At 44.1% G+C, this 16372-nt stretch overlaps 1 protein-coding gene across 3 annotated transcripts in view; it reads left to right on the top strand.

The window, feature by feature from the left end:
• Nucleotides 1-1860: 1860 nt before the first annotated feature.
• Nucleotides 1861-16372, top strand: part of CDKL5 (cyclin dependent kinase like 5) — a 223138-nt gene continuing 208626 nt past the window's right edge. For all 3 annotated transcript variants that reach the window (XM_056131071.1, XM_056131070.1, XM_056131069.1), the window contains exon 1: nt 1861-1961. The gene's annotated coding sequence lies outside the window, so the exon portion shown is untranslated. The remainder of the gene's footprint in view (nt 1962-16372) is intronic.

The raw sequence follows: 16372 nt of genomic DNA, 5'->3' as shown, positions 1-16372 counted from the left end.
ATTTGTATATATGAGACAGCATGTTATAAAGCATTTAGTATTACCACTGAAATTAAATGGGACCAATCTCAATGTGTTCTGTGATTGGTTTTTCCCTATTTGTTCTGAATCAACAGAGATAAACTGTTCTTCATTTGATCCAAAGGTAAATGCTGCTGCAATTCCTGGGACAAAGACACAGAACTAAAAATGAAGTGATTGCTCCAGGAATTCTGACTCCATGTGGGAGAAGCTTGAAGTCACAGCACTGTTACTTTGCATCTGAAGGAGGGAGGCAGGAGACTGCAAAGCTTTTTGCTGTTGCCTCTGACTCCATTTTCCCTCACTGCTAATTTCACTGTTCCTATCTGTGCGATTTTCTAATGTTTCCTGAAAAGCTGAAGAGTGGGCACCTCCGTTTCCTTGTCAAATATTCACCATGTTAGAAAAAAGAAAACCCTATTGGCTTGGCACCAAGTGGCCAAAACCAGCATATTGCTACATATTGTCACCAGATTCAAGGCAGGGATAGATGAAATGGATTTTATCCAAGATATCCATTTCCCATTACAGTACTGCATATTTCTAATTTGGTAGCTGTTATGACCTCATACGCTGTCTATTTTCTGTGCTTTTCCAAATAAAAGGAAGGAAAGAAGGAAAGAAAGAAAGAAAGAAAGAAAAGAAGCACCCTATTTTCCTTTGCATTTTCAAGTGGAAATTTTCCTGCAGGTTTATATGGATTTGCTCACAATGTCTTTCAAAAACATTTTCCCTAATTTTCCCAAAGTAGGGTTGGTAATGGTTCTCCTTTTCTTTTCATCACCCCTCTTCAATCTCCTTGAAAACCTGATCCGTGGTGGGTATTAAGATCTTTACATTTCCACTGGTTGGGCGATGACTTCATTGCTTTCATGCCAGCTGGGGAGCATTGGACCGAAGCGGAGCTGTGGGTTGCTGCTGCCGCTTGCATACATCAAGCAGCCCGTTTGCACGCATCCAGCTGCTGTGTCAGGAATCCTCAAGCTAGTAGTTTTGTGGTCCGAATTCCCCCTAGGGACCGCAGTCTTAAGAATGAATGTACGTCGTGCACGCACAACCCCAACAGTTGGGTAGCAGCAGCAGCAGCAGCAGCAGCAGCAGCAGCAGCAGCAGCAGCAGCAGCAGCAGCAGCAGCAGCAATGGACTTGGACGGTATTATTATCATTCCTATTATTTCTACTAACGAGAGAGAAACCGTTGTCCGTCCTACACTTCGAGTAGTGCTCGGGCTCCAGCCCCAATGCGCTCTCTCCCACTTCCGCGGCCCCTCCCTTCCCTACTTCCCACCCCACACGTGTCCCTCCCGAGAGAGCCCAGGATAGCTGTGCCGCAGGCAGGATTCCCCCTTTTTATCCGCAGTGACAGGCGGATCCCCGTGCCTCCTCGGCACCCCACCCCCCCTCCCCGATCCTCGCAGCCGCCCCTTTCCCAGTCACGATCTCACTCCCAACACGCGTTCCCCTCCTTCCCGGCGAGAGCTCGAGTCCCGGCCCCGCCTCTCCTTAGACGCCCAGCCCAGGTTGCCGGGGCCTGGCGGGGCAACCAAACCTGGAGAGTGAGAGGAGGCGCGGCGCTCGCGTGCGCGCGCAGGGGGAAGCTTATACAAGGAATCAGCGGTATTCGGCCTCGGGGACGCGAGGAGCAGCGGCGCGGGAGGAGCGCGCGAGCCCGAGTCCGAGGACGAGCGCTCTCTCGGCATTGGCTGCGGCTGGAAGTGGGCGGGGCGGAGGCGGGACCTGGCGAGTTTTGAGGAGCTTCTTTATTGGCCCGCGCTGGCCGGCCGGGGCGGGGCAGTTAGCAAATTAGGCTGCGCGTTCGCCTTAGTGAGAGGGCGGGGTCGGGGGTTTCGATTAGTTGTCGCTGCCGCCGGGGAAGGTACGGCGGCGACTGGGGCTTCTGGAGCGGCGCGGTCCCCGGGCGGAGGTGGGCAACTCGGCGCGGTGAGTAGTCCGCCGCCACCCTCTCTCCGCGCATCCCTGCCCTGGCGTCTGTCCCGTCCCCTTCCAGCCTTTCTTTCTGTGTGTCTCCGTTTCGGGGCGACCCCCCGATCTCCCCCCGGGCCAACGTGAGAAGGGGCGGCGGCGCCGGCTCCCTGACACCGGGCGAAGCCGCTAAGGCGCTCCGGTCCGCCAGGAGCTCTGGGTGCGACCCGCGGCGCCTTTGGAAAGATTGCCCGGGGGAGAGGCTGGGGTTGCCTTTTTTTTGCGGGGTGTCGGGAGGGGGCGAGGAGGGGCGGCGGATCGAGGCCAGCCCGCGAGGTTCCCCCGGCGGCGGGTCTGCAGCGTCCCCGCCCCGTCGCCCCGCGGCGCGAGCTCCCGGGGGCTTGCAGTGAGGGAAGCCCCTGCCCGCCGCCGCCGCCGCCGCCGCCGCTGCGGGCGCGCTGGAGCCCCGCGCCCGACTTCCGAGGGAGCCGGGGAGCCCGGGACCCGCCGGGGACGGCCAGCCGCCGCGCCGGCCCTGCTGACCTTGGCTGCCCGCGGCGGTGGGCGCGCGACCCGGCGCCCGCCCCGGGCACCTCCAGTCTCTCCGGAACAAGTTTCGGGCGCTGCTGTGAAACTTCACGGCTGGCTCCGCGGGGAGAAGGTGAAATTGGCTCCTTCCCAGACCTTCGTCCCTTTGGACCCTTAGAGCAACGAAATCCTGGGGCTTGACACCATCTCTCCCACGCCCCACGCAGAGGTCCTGTTCGCATCCGCACGTTGGGAGCCCGCGTTGGGGGGTGGGGGGTGGCGATCCAGAAGAACCCCCCGAACCGATTGCAGGGTCAAGGCAGATCTTCCTCGAGGGGGTTATTTTTTCGCTGGACTTGAGTGTTAGCGCACAGATAGATGCCCGAGGAAGCCAAGCCTGACCTTAAGGATCTCTGGGGTGAGATTAGACGGATCCCGGGATATGAAAGTAGTTGCAGATCAGCGTTCTCTTTCACACGATCTCTTTTAATTGGCTGGAATGTAAGCTGATTTTCGAAAGTATTGCCGACACCGAACAATTTCTCTCGGCGCATCGGAATTGGGGTTGTTTGCGCGTTCGTGGTTATGGAATTCATGTAAAAGAGGACACAAATTAATTTGCCCGAGCGCGTTCGACTGAAACAGGAGACATAAATATGTATAGAATAGGATTCTTGTTTTAGGTAACATCTGGAACGTTTCCAGCTCGTTCCTTTCTTGCTGTGTGGGGTTACAGAAAAGACATCTATAACGGAGGAGGCTATTCGGCATTATACATGAATGACATTTACATGTTAATTTCTTTGGCGTTCCTTTGAGCGTTGAACATGTTTTCTTTGTAAAATGTTAAGAATCTATGTTTCCTTGCCCCTGTATGGTCTAGTGCTTAAATGCGGGGTGGGGGGAGGGTTGTTTAATGTAATCTTGCATTCAACAATCCAATTAGGGTTCCTTAATAATAGATTTTTTAGAAGGTGTGTCTTTCTTTTTAAAGGACACGATCCTTGAGTACCTTTAGCCAGCCTTTTGATTTCTTTATTAAAAGTACTATTTTATGTTTGAGCATTTTTGGCGTTGACACTGGAACAGGAGTAAGGAAGCCTGCAGCAGTATTACCAGTTTGATACCACCAGTGGGTGTTTCTGTTGACAAATGCAGAGAAGAGAACATTTGGGAAGGAAATCTTCCCCCCCCCCCTTGGGTGGAGGGGGGAGGAGCCAGGAGAGAGAAGCTGTAGAACTAAAGCTGCCAGCACAGTGTATACTGAGCATTTCACAAGTACAAGGAAACCTAATTAGGAAAAATGTTTTAGTTTGGCTGTATTAAATAATAGAACTCCAAAAGAAGCATGCTGAATGAAGTTAATTATTCCAAGATTGTTAAATAGTCGGCTGTTTCAGGGGAGTTAGGAGGGGATATGGGGGGTGGGGGGTGTCTTCCATTGGAGAGGATGCCAAGTCCCTTTGAGTTGTCTGACCATTTTAATATAATCCAGCGGTTAATTTGACAAATGCCTATATGTGAAAAAAGCAGTCTCGTATTCAGATTTTATTTCCTAAGCTTAGAGAAAAAAAAATCACTTGACATATTAAAAAATAATTGGAAGTAGGCGTTTATGGTTGGTTGGTTGGTTTTTTTTCTTGAAAGGATTCCTTTTCTCCCCTCTCCCCAGATTTGTGATTTAGTCACGACTTAGGGACATATAGTGGGGATTTTTCACCTCTTTATCAGGTTTTTGATTTTTACTAATACAAGTTCCCTGGATGAAATCAGCCATTATTTTCACTGTAATTTTCTTGGAGTCATTTAAATTGGAGTGTGGCATCTACAGTATTCCCTGGGGTTTGAAAAGAAAAGACTCCCATTGAGGGGAAATTGCAGGGTCATATAGCATAGATGAGTAATGGAAGGTTGACTGATTGTGAATCAGATGTATTCTTTTCTGCATATGTTCCATGGGGTTAAGGCTGTCTCATTTAATGAGAACCAGATTTGACATGGTATTTCTACATTGAAAGTGTAGTATTATTACATTATAAACTGAAATACAGTGATGGATAAATTCCTTTAAGTACTCTTACCTCTCTTCAGTCCCCCCCCCCCATCATCCTTGCTTCACCACTGTGCATCCAAGAATCTGTTTGACTCTTTGAACAATAGTTGCATTGTTGGAAATGACAGTGGCTTCTGTTGCAGAAACTTAACCTTTTATTATGATTTACGTTTCAATTTGCTGTAGAAAATTCAGCTGTATCTGAGGATATGGCTAGAGGAAATTTATAAAAAAGTGAGCAGAGAACATAAGCCCTTTTCTGTGTGTCAGAAATCTTTTTTCTTCTTTCACTGTGAAAACTGGGTGGTTATCTCTTTAGATTTGGTTATCTCTTTAGATTTTTCTAGGTATTAGAAGTTAAGCTAAAATAGTGCTTTATTTTGGGGCAGTTTGTGTGGAGATATGACTTTTTCTGTTATAAATTGATACCAAATAATAACAGAAGACACTGAAGAGAAAGGAATTAGCATGCATAGATAAAAAATGTGAGGGAATCGCATTATATAATCCTTAATTTTGGTAGAAGAATAGCAAAATTTGAAATAGCAAGTGTCTTTAAAAGTCGAAAATGGCAGATAACTTGTTCACATGAATATATGTGTATTCATATGTTCTCATAATATGCTTATGAGGTTTAGAATTTAATAATTTTAGAAGTTTTAGATGTTTTCCAACATCAATATGTTTTCTGTTGTTTCTTTTTGTTAGAGGAGATAGTCTTAAAGGTTCTTTATCACCTGTGATGGTGTCATGTGGGTTGCATATGTCAATTTATGAAAAGAATGCAATTAAAATACTACATTCTAACTTTCTGCTTTTGGAGGCTTTTCCAGTTTACTTTTAGAGTGTGTGTGTGTGTGTGTGTGTGTGTGTGTGTGTGTTGGCGCTACACTCAGCAGTACTCTGGGCTTACTCCTGATCCTGTGCTCAGGGATTACTTGGGACCATTATATGGTGTTGAGGATCTCAAACCAAAGTCAGCTATGAGAAAAGCAAGCACCTTAACCCCTAAACTATCTTTCTGACCCACTAATTTTTATTTTATTTATTTATTTATTTTTGCTTTTTGCAAATTGAAACCATACCCGGTGGTCTACAGGGGTTACTCCTGGTTCACACACTCAGGAATTACTCCTGACGGTTCCCGGGGAACCATATGGGATGCTGGGAATCGAACCCGGGTCAGCTGCATGCAAGGCAAACACTCTACCTGCTGTGCTATCACTCCAGCCCCCCCACTAATTTTTAATCTTAAATTCAGTTTTAGAAATATTTTCTTGGTGATGCATTATTTTCGTGTTTGGAATGAATGTTTTATTTAGTGAAGTAAATAGATTTATCTAGAAAATATAAGAGTCTCATAAAGCAAAGGAAGAGAAATTATGCCTCCAAGCTGGGGTGCCGGCTACTCCAGAATGGTGTATGTTCTCGAATTTAAAAAAAATATAGCAGCTCATGATTGGCTGTATTATTCAAAGATCTGGCCTCATTTCTCATTCAAGTTTGTGTACTTGTTAATACTGAGAGGTAAACGTGGGTGCAATTCTGTTGATGGGTATGAAAGCCAAGAGCAAGGACCTTCTGTTGCAGAGCCTGGTAATATGTCAGCAATTCAGATTTGGGAATTAGCAGAACAATATTTATTTGATTAGAAGGACTTTGCCCATTCAGGTCTTTGAAATTGTGTTGACAATGGACTTTGAATTAAGTGAAACTCTACTTGGATCACAGTTGTGTCTAAGTTAGTTCTAATTAGGGTCAGGTTTTGGGTGGGATCACCTTTGGGGGCAGTCTGGCACTTAGTAAAAATAAATGCTAATAGTCTATGTATTGAGATGTATCGTGTACCAGATACCATGTGAAATAATTTATATGCATGGGCATATGTGTGTACTTATGTTCTCACCACATCTCTGTGAGGGAGGTGTTTTTTTTTTTTCTTCTCTCCATTTACAGTTGACCAAATAAGCTCAGTGAGAGAAAATAATTGGCTGAGATTACCTTGCTAGTTAGCCACAGAGGCAAACTGGCATCCAAACCGGTCTGACTTGAACCTGTGCTCTTCAAAACATATTTTCTGCTTCTCTTTAGGAACCTGATTCCCCAAATATCTCATTTGTTCCTATTGTCCCTCACTTCTGGGTGGTATTAGTGTTAGAAATACGCCTCCTGGAGCTCATGGGTTACACTGGCGAGGCCTCCTGACATCCCGTCCTGACACTCAGGTCCTTAAACACGGCTGGATAGGACAATTGGTGTGCAGACTTTTCTTACAGAGGGTCATCATTTCTGTTTCTTCATAAATGAAGTTTGTACATAATTATTTACACCCAAAATGAGGTAGCTGTTTCTAATTAACCACTGGTATTTCATGTTTCTACATGTTCCATTATAACTTTTGACTTTGATTAAATTTGCTACGCTAATGAAAGCTATGATGATGCTCCTTGAATTCGATTTTGTCATTTAGATGCACTTTTGAAGGAAAATGGAAGCCATTGCAGATAGGTGATTGTTATGACCTCAGTGAAAAAAAATCTGGAGGTGACGTCTAGTCTACAGTGATACGTTACTGTTGGTTCTTAGAAGCTGAACGCCGACAAAGAATTTTCTATCTGGAAGCAAAGTTTTTTTTGCTACTTACAACCTCTCGTGACTGTGTCCGTTTCCGGGCGCATTTTACCTTTTACCCTGTGTTGCTTTTGGGATGACTAGGGGCTGCACGCACTTGGCCATGATACTTCTGTGCTTGGTGGTTGTGCCTATACTGTGGCGGTATGAAACCTCCACATTTTTGTTGTGGGCTTAGGGAAATCACACATTGGATAGTGGTGAGAATGGGAATTGCAGCCCCATCCTTGCGAAGACACACACTCTACCACTAAGCCGTCTTCTGGCCCCTATATATGTACCCTTTCATTTTTAAAAAAAATTTATTTTTGTTTCTGTGTGGTGGTGCTCAGGGTCGACTCAGGTCTGTGCTTGGAGGTTGCCCCGGCAGTGCTCAGAGACCATGCAGTGCCAGGGATCGAACTTAGGCCTCCTTCATGCAGAGCATGCGCTCCAGCCCATTGAGCTAGCTCTCTGCTTTGGGTGTGGTTTTTCAAGCGAGGCTCCTCCTAAGAAGCTGGGCAGTTGCTTAGTCCAAAGGAACACGGAGAGGTTCATGTTAGGGAGGTAAAGCACTGAACATCTTACTCGGTCGTTGATGAGCGTCACTTTTGTCACTGACTACAAAGTTAGGAAGAAGTGATGAATGTTCTAGAACATCAGGCCAGAAAGAGTTTTGGTCAGAGTAGGCAGTTCTACGTAAATGGGGACTATACACAAAACAAGTTCTTGTAGATACGTTTATCAGGTTTTTAGGGTTTTTTTTTGGGTGGTGGTGGTGGTGAAGAAACTAATGTGTGGGTTGGGGTCACAGCTGGCTCACGGGGTCTCTCCTCAGGTGTGACCACTAGCAGTGTACAGGGATCAAACCTGGATCTGCTACTTATATGGGCCTTACTTTCTGTACTGCCTCTCTAGCCCTCAGTATGCATTTTAAGCAGCTTTATTGAGGTGTACTTTACATATGATAAAATCCACCCATTTTAATTGTACCAGTCAATGATTCGGGGGTAAATTTTATGCAGTTATATAACCAACACTATAGTCCTATTTTGGAACATTCCATCACCCGAAAAGATCCTTCCTGCTAGCATGGATTTTTTTTTATCTTTTTTTTCTTCCCCCCTGGATCTCTTTTTCTTCAGACACTGAACGAAAATGAAATCATGTGGATCTTAAAATATATGTCTTTTAAAAATGCCTTATGCATGTTCCAATTTCTTAGCATTTTTGTATTTTCCAAAGTTTTTTTCCAAAATGTAATAATAGCATAGTATAAAGGACAGTACTGTAAGCTGTACCAATTACTTTGTCTTTGTGATTTTTGTTTTTTGTTTTTCTTTTTGGGTCACCCCTGGCAATGCACAGGGTTACTCCTGGGCTCTGCACTCAAGAATTACCCCTGGGGGTGCTCAGGGGACCATATGGGATGCTGGGAATTGAACCCGGGTCAGCTGGCTTGCAAGGCAAGTGCCCTACCCTCTGTGCTATTGCTCCAGCCCCTGTCTTTGTGATTTTGATTTGACTTTGTTTTGACCTGTTTTATTTTTATTTAAATTTGTGGGTTACACCTGACTGCTCAGGGTTTACTCCTGACTCTGCACTCAGGAGTCATTCCAGGTGTATGGGACCACATGGGAATGCTGGGGATCAAACTCAGGTCAGTGGTATGCAAAACAAGTGCCATACCTGCTACAATCTTGCCCTGCATCTTGATCTGTTTTAAACCAGCAAATAAAAAGGATGTTCTTAGTGAAATGTTGAAAATGCAGAAAAAAAAAGTGATAAAATTATTGGGCAAGAAAAAAACCTACAATTTAAGACTGCGGGCAAAAAGAATTGGTTTTCTTGATTTTTAAATCAAAAGCGTGGCATATTTTATATTGTTTGAGTTTTAATCTCCCTTCCGAGATTCATGCCTACTGTGCATGCCATAGAACAAGCTTCATTAAATTTAGGTATTCAAACACATTGTCTACTTTCTGTGTTGATTCAGACCGGATTATTACGGGATTTAGAAACAGCTTAACCTGCAAGGCACTATTGCTGTTTTTTCCCCCGTCTGCATTTTTCAAATTTTAGTTACCTGGGGGAAGTAGGAGGTAAAACGAACTTGGGAATGAGTTGTTCAGGATCAGTTGATCTCCACTAAGTTCACAGGCGCTTCCTTGCTTTTGCTCAGTTTGTATGCGTGAATAGATGGAACTTGGTACAGTAGTTCAGAAGGGCTAATTTTTGTGTACATATAACAGGAACACAGTGGTTCGGTTGCCAGTGAGGTGTTCTGGAAACCCTGTCTATTTTTCATTGCCCTTGGATGAACATTTATCTGTGAAAAGTCACCCTTATAAGTGCCAGGCTGGTAAATCAATAACTCCTTATGTGCTAGGTTGTGCCTGGATTTTTAATAACAGATTAGCTGGAACTCTGCTCTGATAATAATAGTTTACTGTAAATTCAATCATAACGGACTCAAAATAGATTTTTTTCAACCGTTAATAGCTATGGATATGATACTGTTTTGAATTTGTAGTCTTTGTATGAGAAACACCTAATATCAAAGAGTAGAAGAATGTAAGTGCTTTCTGCAGTGTGGCTGTTTTGACTTAGATGAAAAACAGTGATTTTGAAAGTGGGAACTTTGGTTTCTGGAAGGTAAAATATATGGATAAATACATATTTTTTCCCTCCCTCCTCCCTTTGTCCCTCCCTTCCTTTCTCTTGGATCACGCCTGGCTATACTCAGGGCTTACTTCTGACTCTGCACTCAGGGATCACTCCTGGTGGGCTTAGGGGACCATATGGGTTCTGGGAATCAAACTTGGGCTGATGCAAGCAAGATAAGCACCCTGCCCACTGTACTATCTTTCCAACCCCATTAAATATGTTACTAATTTGTTTTTTATTTTATTTTTTTTGTGAATTGAAATTGTGGATCTCAAGTTTTTTTAGTTTTATTTTGGGCCACGCCTGGTGATGCTCAGGGGTTAGTCCTGGCTCTGCACTCAGGAATCACTCCTGGCAGTGCTTAGGGGACCATATGGGATGCCGGAGATCGAACTGGGTTGTCTGTATGTAAGGGAAATAAATGCCCTACCCATACTATTGCTCTGACGTCATAGATCTCAATTTTTAGAGCTGTATTATGTTTAAAGATTAGGTTCTTGGTAGTATAAAAGTATATTGCAATTAGATTATGCAAACAGAAACACTTATATGAAGAAGATATGGCAGAGAAAGGACTGGAGCCATAGCACAACGTGTAGGGTGTTTGCCTTGCACGTGACTGACCCGAGTTCGATTCCTCCTCCCCTCTTGGAGAGTCCGGCAAGCTACTGAGAGTATCTCGCCCGCACGGCAAAGCCTGGCAAGCTACCCGTGATGTATTTGATATGCCAAAAACAGTAGCAAGTCTCACAATTTATTGTGAGACATTACTGGTGCCCACTCGAGCAAATCGATGAACAACCGGAGGACAGTGCTATGGCAGAGAGAAAAATGGTGAAAAAGTAGTTGAAGAGAATTTTACTACTTGGCCTTGTCTAGTTTTCCAGATAGATAATGGCCAAGTTGAAACTAGTTTCCTATTACAAGAATCCTTCAGAGGTTACAAAAGCTATATATCCTAGAATTTATCTGCATCCCACCTTGGTTGTTCAGTCTCTTGTATTTTAATTTACTTTAATTGGTAATTATTATTGGTAATATTGCCACTTAAATTTAATATTAGTAATGCAAACAAAGATTTGTTAATTGAAATTACTTGATATAGACAAAAGTTAATGTGCAGTTTGGTGTTCCATAATTTAGCAATTAAGTTATTCTAAAATAATCTGTTCCACCTCCGAAGGATTTATTCTTTAGCAAATAGTTACTGGCTGCTGTATACCAGGCTGATAGAAAGTGGAGGGGATTCTTGAAGGTTTTTTTTTTTTTTTAATTTTTAGTGAAGCACCATGAGGTACAGTTGTAGACTTACAAATTTTTGTGCTTGAGTTTCAATTATACAATGATCGAGTACCCATCCCTCCACCAGTGCTCATTTTCCACCACCACTGATCCCAGTATCCCTCTCACCCCCATCCCCCCATCCCACCCCGCCTCCGTGGCAGGGCATTCCCTTTTGTTCTCTCTCTCCTTTTGGGTGCTGTTGTTTGCATTGAGTGGCAGTCGTGTTCGGTCTCTAGTCTACTTTCAGCATGCATCTCCCATCTTGGGAGGATCCTCCCAACATGAAGGGTTTTTTGTTTTGTTTTGTCTTTTGGACCACACCTGCTGTTTCCGGGCTTATTCCTGGCTTGGTACTCAGTTGGCAGTGCTCAGGAACCCATATGGGGGGACCTGGGATTGAACCTAGGTAAGGTGTGAGTGTAAGGCAAGCACCTTAACCTCTCCCACCTCTGGATTGGGTTCTAAATGAAAGGGACAGACAGCACAGCCTTGAGAATCAAGGTGGGGATGATGTCATGTGTGGCGTGTGCGTGCGTACGCGCATGCGCATGCACAAAGGAAGTAACATTGGTTGTATCCATATTCTGGTTGGTGACCTAACTTCTTGGAAGAAGATGCTAGAGACACACAGATATACAGACACACACACGCGCACGTGCACGCACACACAGAGAGGCTTTTTGAAAGAATCCCTTTAAAGAACTGAAAGAAATCCACAGTGGTTGGAAAAAAGAAGCAGGTGATGGAGCAGAAAGAAATGGGGGTGGTGGTGCTGTTGTCGAGTCTTGAAAAGGCTTTAGTAGGCCAGCTGCTGGGTTTTTGAACTTGTCCTCAGTCTCCTGGGAAGCTATTGAAGGTTTTTAGCAGAGGTGTGACATGAACTGAAATGCTACAGAAAACAAAGAGTTTTAGCTCTGTGAAACCTTGATAATTTACCAGAAAGGTCACAGTCCCTGCAAAGCACAATATTCTTCTTTCATCTCATTAAAATTTTGTTTTGTTTTTACTCCGCATTTGGGGGCTGCTCTTGGGACTGTACTTGGAAGTCACTTTCACTGGTGCTGGGGCTTGGGGGGTACCATTTGATGCTGGGGATCAGCTGACCCTGTGCCTCATGTGTTCCAGCCAGTTGAACTATCTCTCTGACCCTTATTCCGAAATTTGCATCAGCTGTTTTGATTGATTGATTGTCATGTGTGATACTTTTTTCATTGTTTTTAAAGTCATTTCTCCTTCACCATCCTGTTAACCTTATATAGGAATGTCATTTCTATTTATAACTGAATTAAACATTTTTTGTTCTAACAATGTAGTTCTTTTTCATACTTATACTTAAAACTCCTTGCTGGTTCTCCCGCTCCCCAACCGTTCCCCATTTAAAACTCCTTGCTGGTCCTTCAGTCTGCTTAAACCATCAGGATCATCCTGTTGTTCGTCGATTGCCTCGAGCAGGCCCCAGTAACGTCTCCTTCTTTCTAGCCCTGAGATTTTAAAAGAGCCATATTCAATGCTCTTTCAGGGTTAGGAGAATGAGACCCATCATAGTTACTGGTATTTGGCATATTGAGTACGACACGGAAAGTTTGCCAGACTCTGCCGTGCGGGCAGGACACCCTCCTCGGTAGCCTGCTGGGTCCTCCAGAGTAAGAACTAGATAATAAGATGTCTTCCGGGAGCTGGGTCTTGGCTGTTGATGGGACTGCTTAAGGTATTTAATATCTTAATGAAATAATTATAAATTATGAAGTGCCTAATGTAGTGTCTTAGGTCCAATTTAATGTTTTCCAGCATTTCTATTTTGTGAAATCTCTTTTGAGCACCTGCGGTGATTTCATTGTTGTGGGAGCTATACCCTATGGTACTGTGCTCCAGAGCTACACCAGGATGTGCTCTGGTGGTCGAGTGGGGCCATTCCGGGGATTGAGCTCAGTTCCATCAGCTGAACCACTTCCCCAGTCCCTATGATGCTTTTTAGAGCACTTGGGTTGCTATTGTTTAGGAGCTCTATCTTAATTTTGTGCAGGGAGAATTTGGGGGCCACAGCTGGTGGTGCTCAGGGCTTACTCCTGCTGCTGTGCTCAGGAGGTCATATGCAGTGCCACGGATGGAACCAGGGTTGATTTCATGCAAAGGAAAGTGTCTTAACCTATGTACTATTTCTTCGGCCCACAGGAGCACTATCTTTAGCAAGAGTACATTTGCTAGTATAATAGCAAGAACTATTTCAAATTTGGTTCACATTCTGTGACCTTATCATGCTTTATACTAAACTGCTCTCTGTCAAGCTTTTTATGTTCAAGTGAGCCTATCTGTGTAAAAGTGCTATAAAGCTATTATATATCCTGACTTTTTCCTTTCTGCATCCCCAGTAAGTCTCCCTACGTGCTTATGTTTTTCAAAAATCTCCAGGCATTCTTTATTTTTGTTTGCCATAATAATGTTTGGCTGAGCATTTCTTCAAATCTTTCCTGGTGTAAAGCTTAGTTTCTGCTTGTATAGAAGCTGTTGCCCACTTTGCACACTTTGTTTTTTGTAGACACACACAGAGAAAAAATAACCCCAGTGTTATCTCCCTACTGAAAATATTCCTTTGAAATCTCTATTTTGATTTTTTTGGGAACTGTTGCTGGGAATGAAACCCAAGACCTCAAATATGCAAAAGCTGCATTCTATCACTGAGTTATAGCCCTTGTTTCAGAAATTTCCCCATTTGATCTCGTCCCTAACTTTGATTCTGAATTACTCAGCTGACTTGAACCATTCTATAACCCTATCTATTCTATATTCTTTTTTTTCCTTCTCCTTCTTTTTGGGTCACACCCGGTGATGCACAGGGGTTCCTCCTGGCTCTGCACTCAGGAATTACTCCTGGCGGTGCTCGGGAACCATATAGGATGCTGGGAATCGAACCTGGGTTGGCCGTGTGCAAGGCAAACGCCCTCCCCACTATGCTTTCGCTCCAGCCCCTATATTCTTTCTTTGTTACTTTAATCTTTCTCCTTCGATGCAGGTAATTTGAAGTGTTTGAGTGGCTTGTTTCGTTTCTGTTTTCACTTCTGTCTAGCCCAGGGCTTTTATTATACAAGAGTTCCCTCCTTTCAGATTTCAGAGTTTGTTAAGTTTTGTTCGAGTGGTGTCTTCACCAGTCAGAGTGACTGTCCTTGATTTATGTTGTGTTTTTGAGTCTTTTTCTCTGTACAGGGGTGGGAAGGAAGGACACACTTGGTTTTCTTTGGCTGACCTTTTGCTAGGGCACTCTTCAATATTTCAGTGTCACTGTTGTTCAGGCGACTAAAAGGATAAGTGGATGGAGATACAAAGCCAAGCTGTGGTGCCTGCTTTGCCCTTATGGGGCTTGTAATCCAGCAGAAGAGGCAGAAAGCAATGACTAATGTACTGGATGATCTGCACTTTCAGATGGAAATCCTGGGTGCTGGTACTCAAGGCCAGAAGAGGTGCACTTAAGACAGACTTAAGGGAAAGCAATGATTGAGTGTTTATGAAGAGTCATAAAGGAGGTCTAGAATGTCAGGTTGAGGAAAGGGTTTTTTTTTTTGGCAGACAATTTATCCAGACATAAATCAAAGACCTAGCATTTTAAGCTGGGAGAAAAGGAAGAAATACCATGGATTTCTTTTCTATGCTTTCACACCAGGAACACCCCCACCCACAGTTTTTTTAAAATTTTTTTTATTTTGGGGGTGCGGAGGTGGGCCATACCCTGTGGTGCTCAGGCACTGTTCCTGACTCTGTGCTCAGGAGTTACTCTGGCAATGGCTGGGAAACCATATTCAGTGATGAGGATTGAACCTGAGCTGGAACCCACTTTTTTTTTTTTTTATGATTGTTTCAATATTTTTTTTTCTCTTTGGAAATAGCTTTTTTTTTTTTAATTAATTTTTTTTTTTATTTTTGGTTTTTGGGCCATACCCAGTGGTGCTCAGGGCTTACATCCAGTGGTCCCCCACACTCTTTTTTTTTTTTAAAATTTTTATTAGTGAAACACCATGTGGTACAGTTGTAGACTTACAAATTTTTGTGCTTGGGTTTCAGTTATACAATGATTGAGTACCCATCCCTCGACCGGTTCCCATTCCCTACCTCCAGTGCTCCCAGCATCCCTCCCCCCGACTATCCCACCCCACCCCTGTGGCTGGGCATTCCCTTTTGTTCTCTCTCTCCTTTTGGGTGCTGTGGTTTGCAAAAGAGGCATTGAGTGGCTATCATGTTCAGTCTATAGTCTATTTTCAGCATGCATCTCTCATCCTGGGAGGGTCCTCCCAACACCCTTTACTTGGTGCTCCCCTCTCTATCTGAGCTGACTTCTCCCTCAGCATGGCCTGCACTTTTTTTTAAAAAACAAGATTTATTTTTTCGCACTCTTAATTTTTTTCTTTCTTTTTTTTAATTTTTATTTTTATTAGTGAGACATCATGAGGTACAGTTGTAGACTTACAAATTTTTGTGCTTGTGTTTCAATTTTTTTCTTTATGTCCTCTTTTTTTTTGTCTTCCTGCCCTTTTTCACTTTTACCTGAGAGTTTATAAAGAAAATACTAAACTGTGGAGTCTAAACTGGACTGGGATTTATGAAAAGTGGATAAGTACATCGCTTAAGTTTTCTACTCTAAGCTTCCTAGAGACATGAAATATTGACTTTGGTATTACCTGGTACATGGGATATCCACAATAGACATTTTTTGAGGGGGGGGGCTTACCCTTGGCAGTGCTCAGGGGTTACTCTTGGCTCTACATTCAGGAATCACTTCTGGAGGTGCTCGGGAGAACCTTATGGGAGGCTGGGGATCGAACCCTGGGTTGGCCGTATGCAAGGCAAACACCCTCCCCACTGTATTATCTGTATTATTGCTTTGGCCCCAGTAGACATTTCTTTTTTTTTTTTCTTTTTTTGCTTTTTTGGGTCACACCCAGCGATGCACAGGGGTTATTCCTGGTTCATGCACTCAGGAATTACTCCTGGCCGTGCTTGGGGGACCATATGGGATGCTGGGAATCGAACCCGGGTCAGCCACGTGCAAGGCAAGCGTCCTACCTGCTGTGCTATCACTCCAGCACCCCCAGTAGACATTTCTTCGGAATGGCGCCCCTTTTCTGCAAACTCCTCTGCCCTCCCTCACCTCGTCTTTCTCCCTATCCCCTTATGCTAGTGCCTGCTTCCTTTTTTCAGTGGAGAATTCTCTATCATGTACTTATCTAGTGCATCTCCTGCTCTGCTCAACACATACCTAGTCACCAGTCTCTGCCATAATTGTCATAATTGGATCCGC

This window comes from Sorex fumeus, unplaced genomic scaffold (genome assembly GCF_029834395.1).
Source record: "Sorex fumeus unplaced genomic scaffold, SorFum_2.1 ptg000086l, whole genome shotgun sequence".
Classification (NCBI taxonomy): Eukaryota; Metazoa; Chordata; class Mammalia; order Eulipotyphla; family Soricidae; genus Sorex; species Sorex fumeus.
The sequence above is the reverse complement of the archived record's forward strand: the minus strand, read 5'-3'. Positions and strand labels throughout refer to the sequence as shown.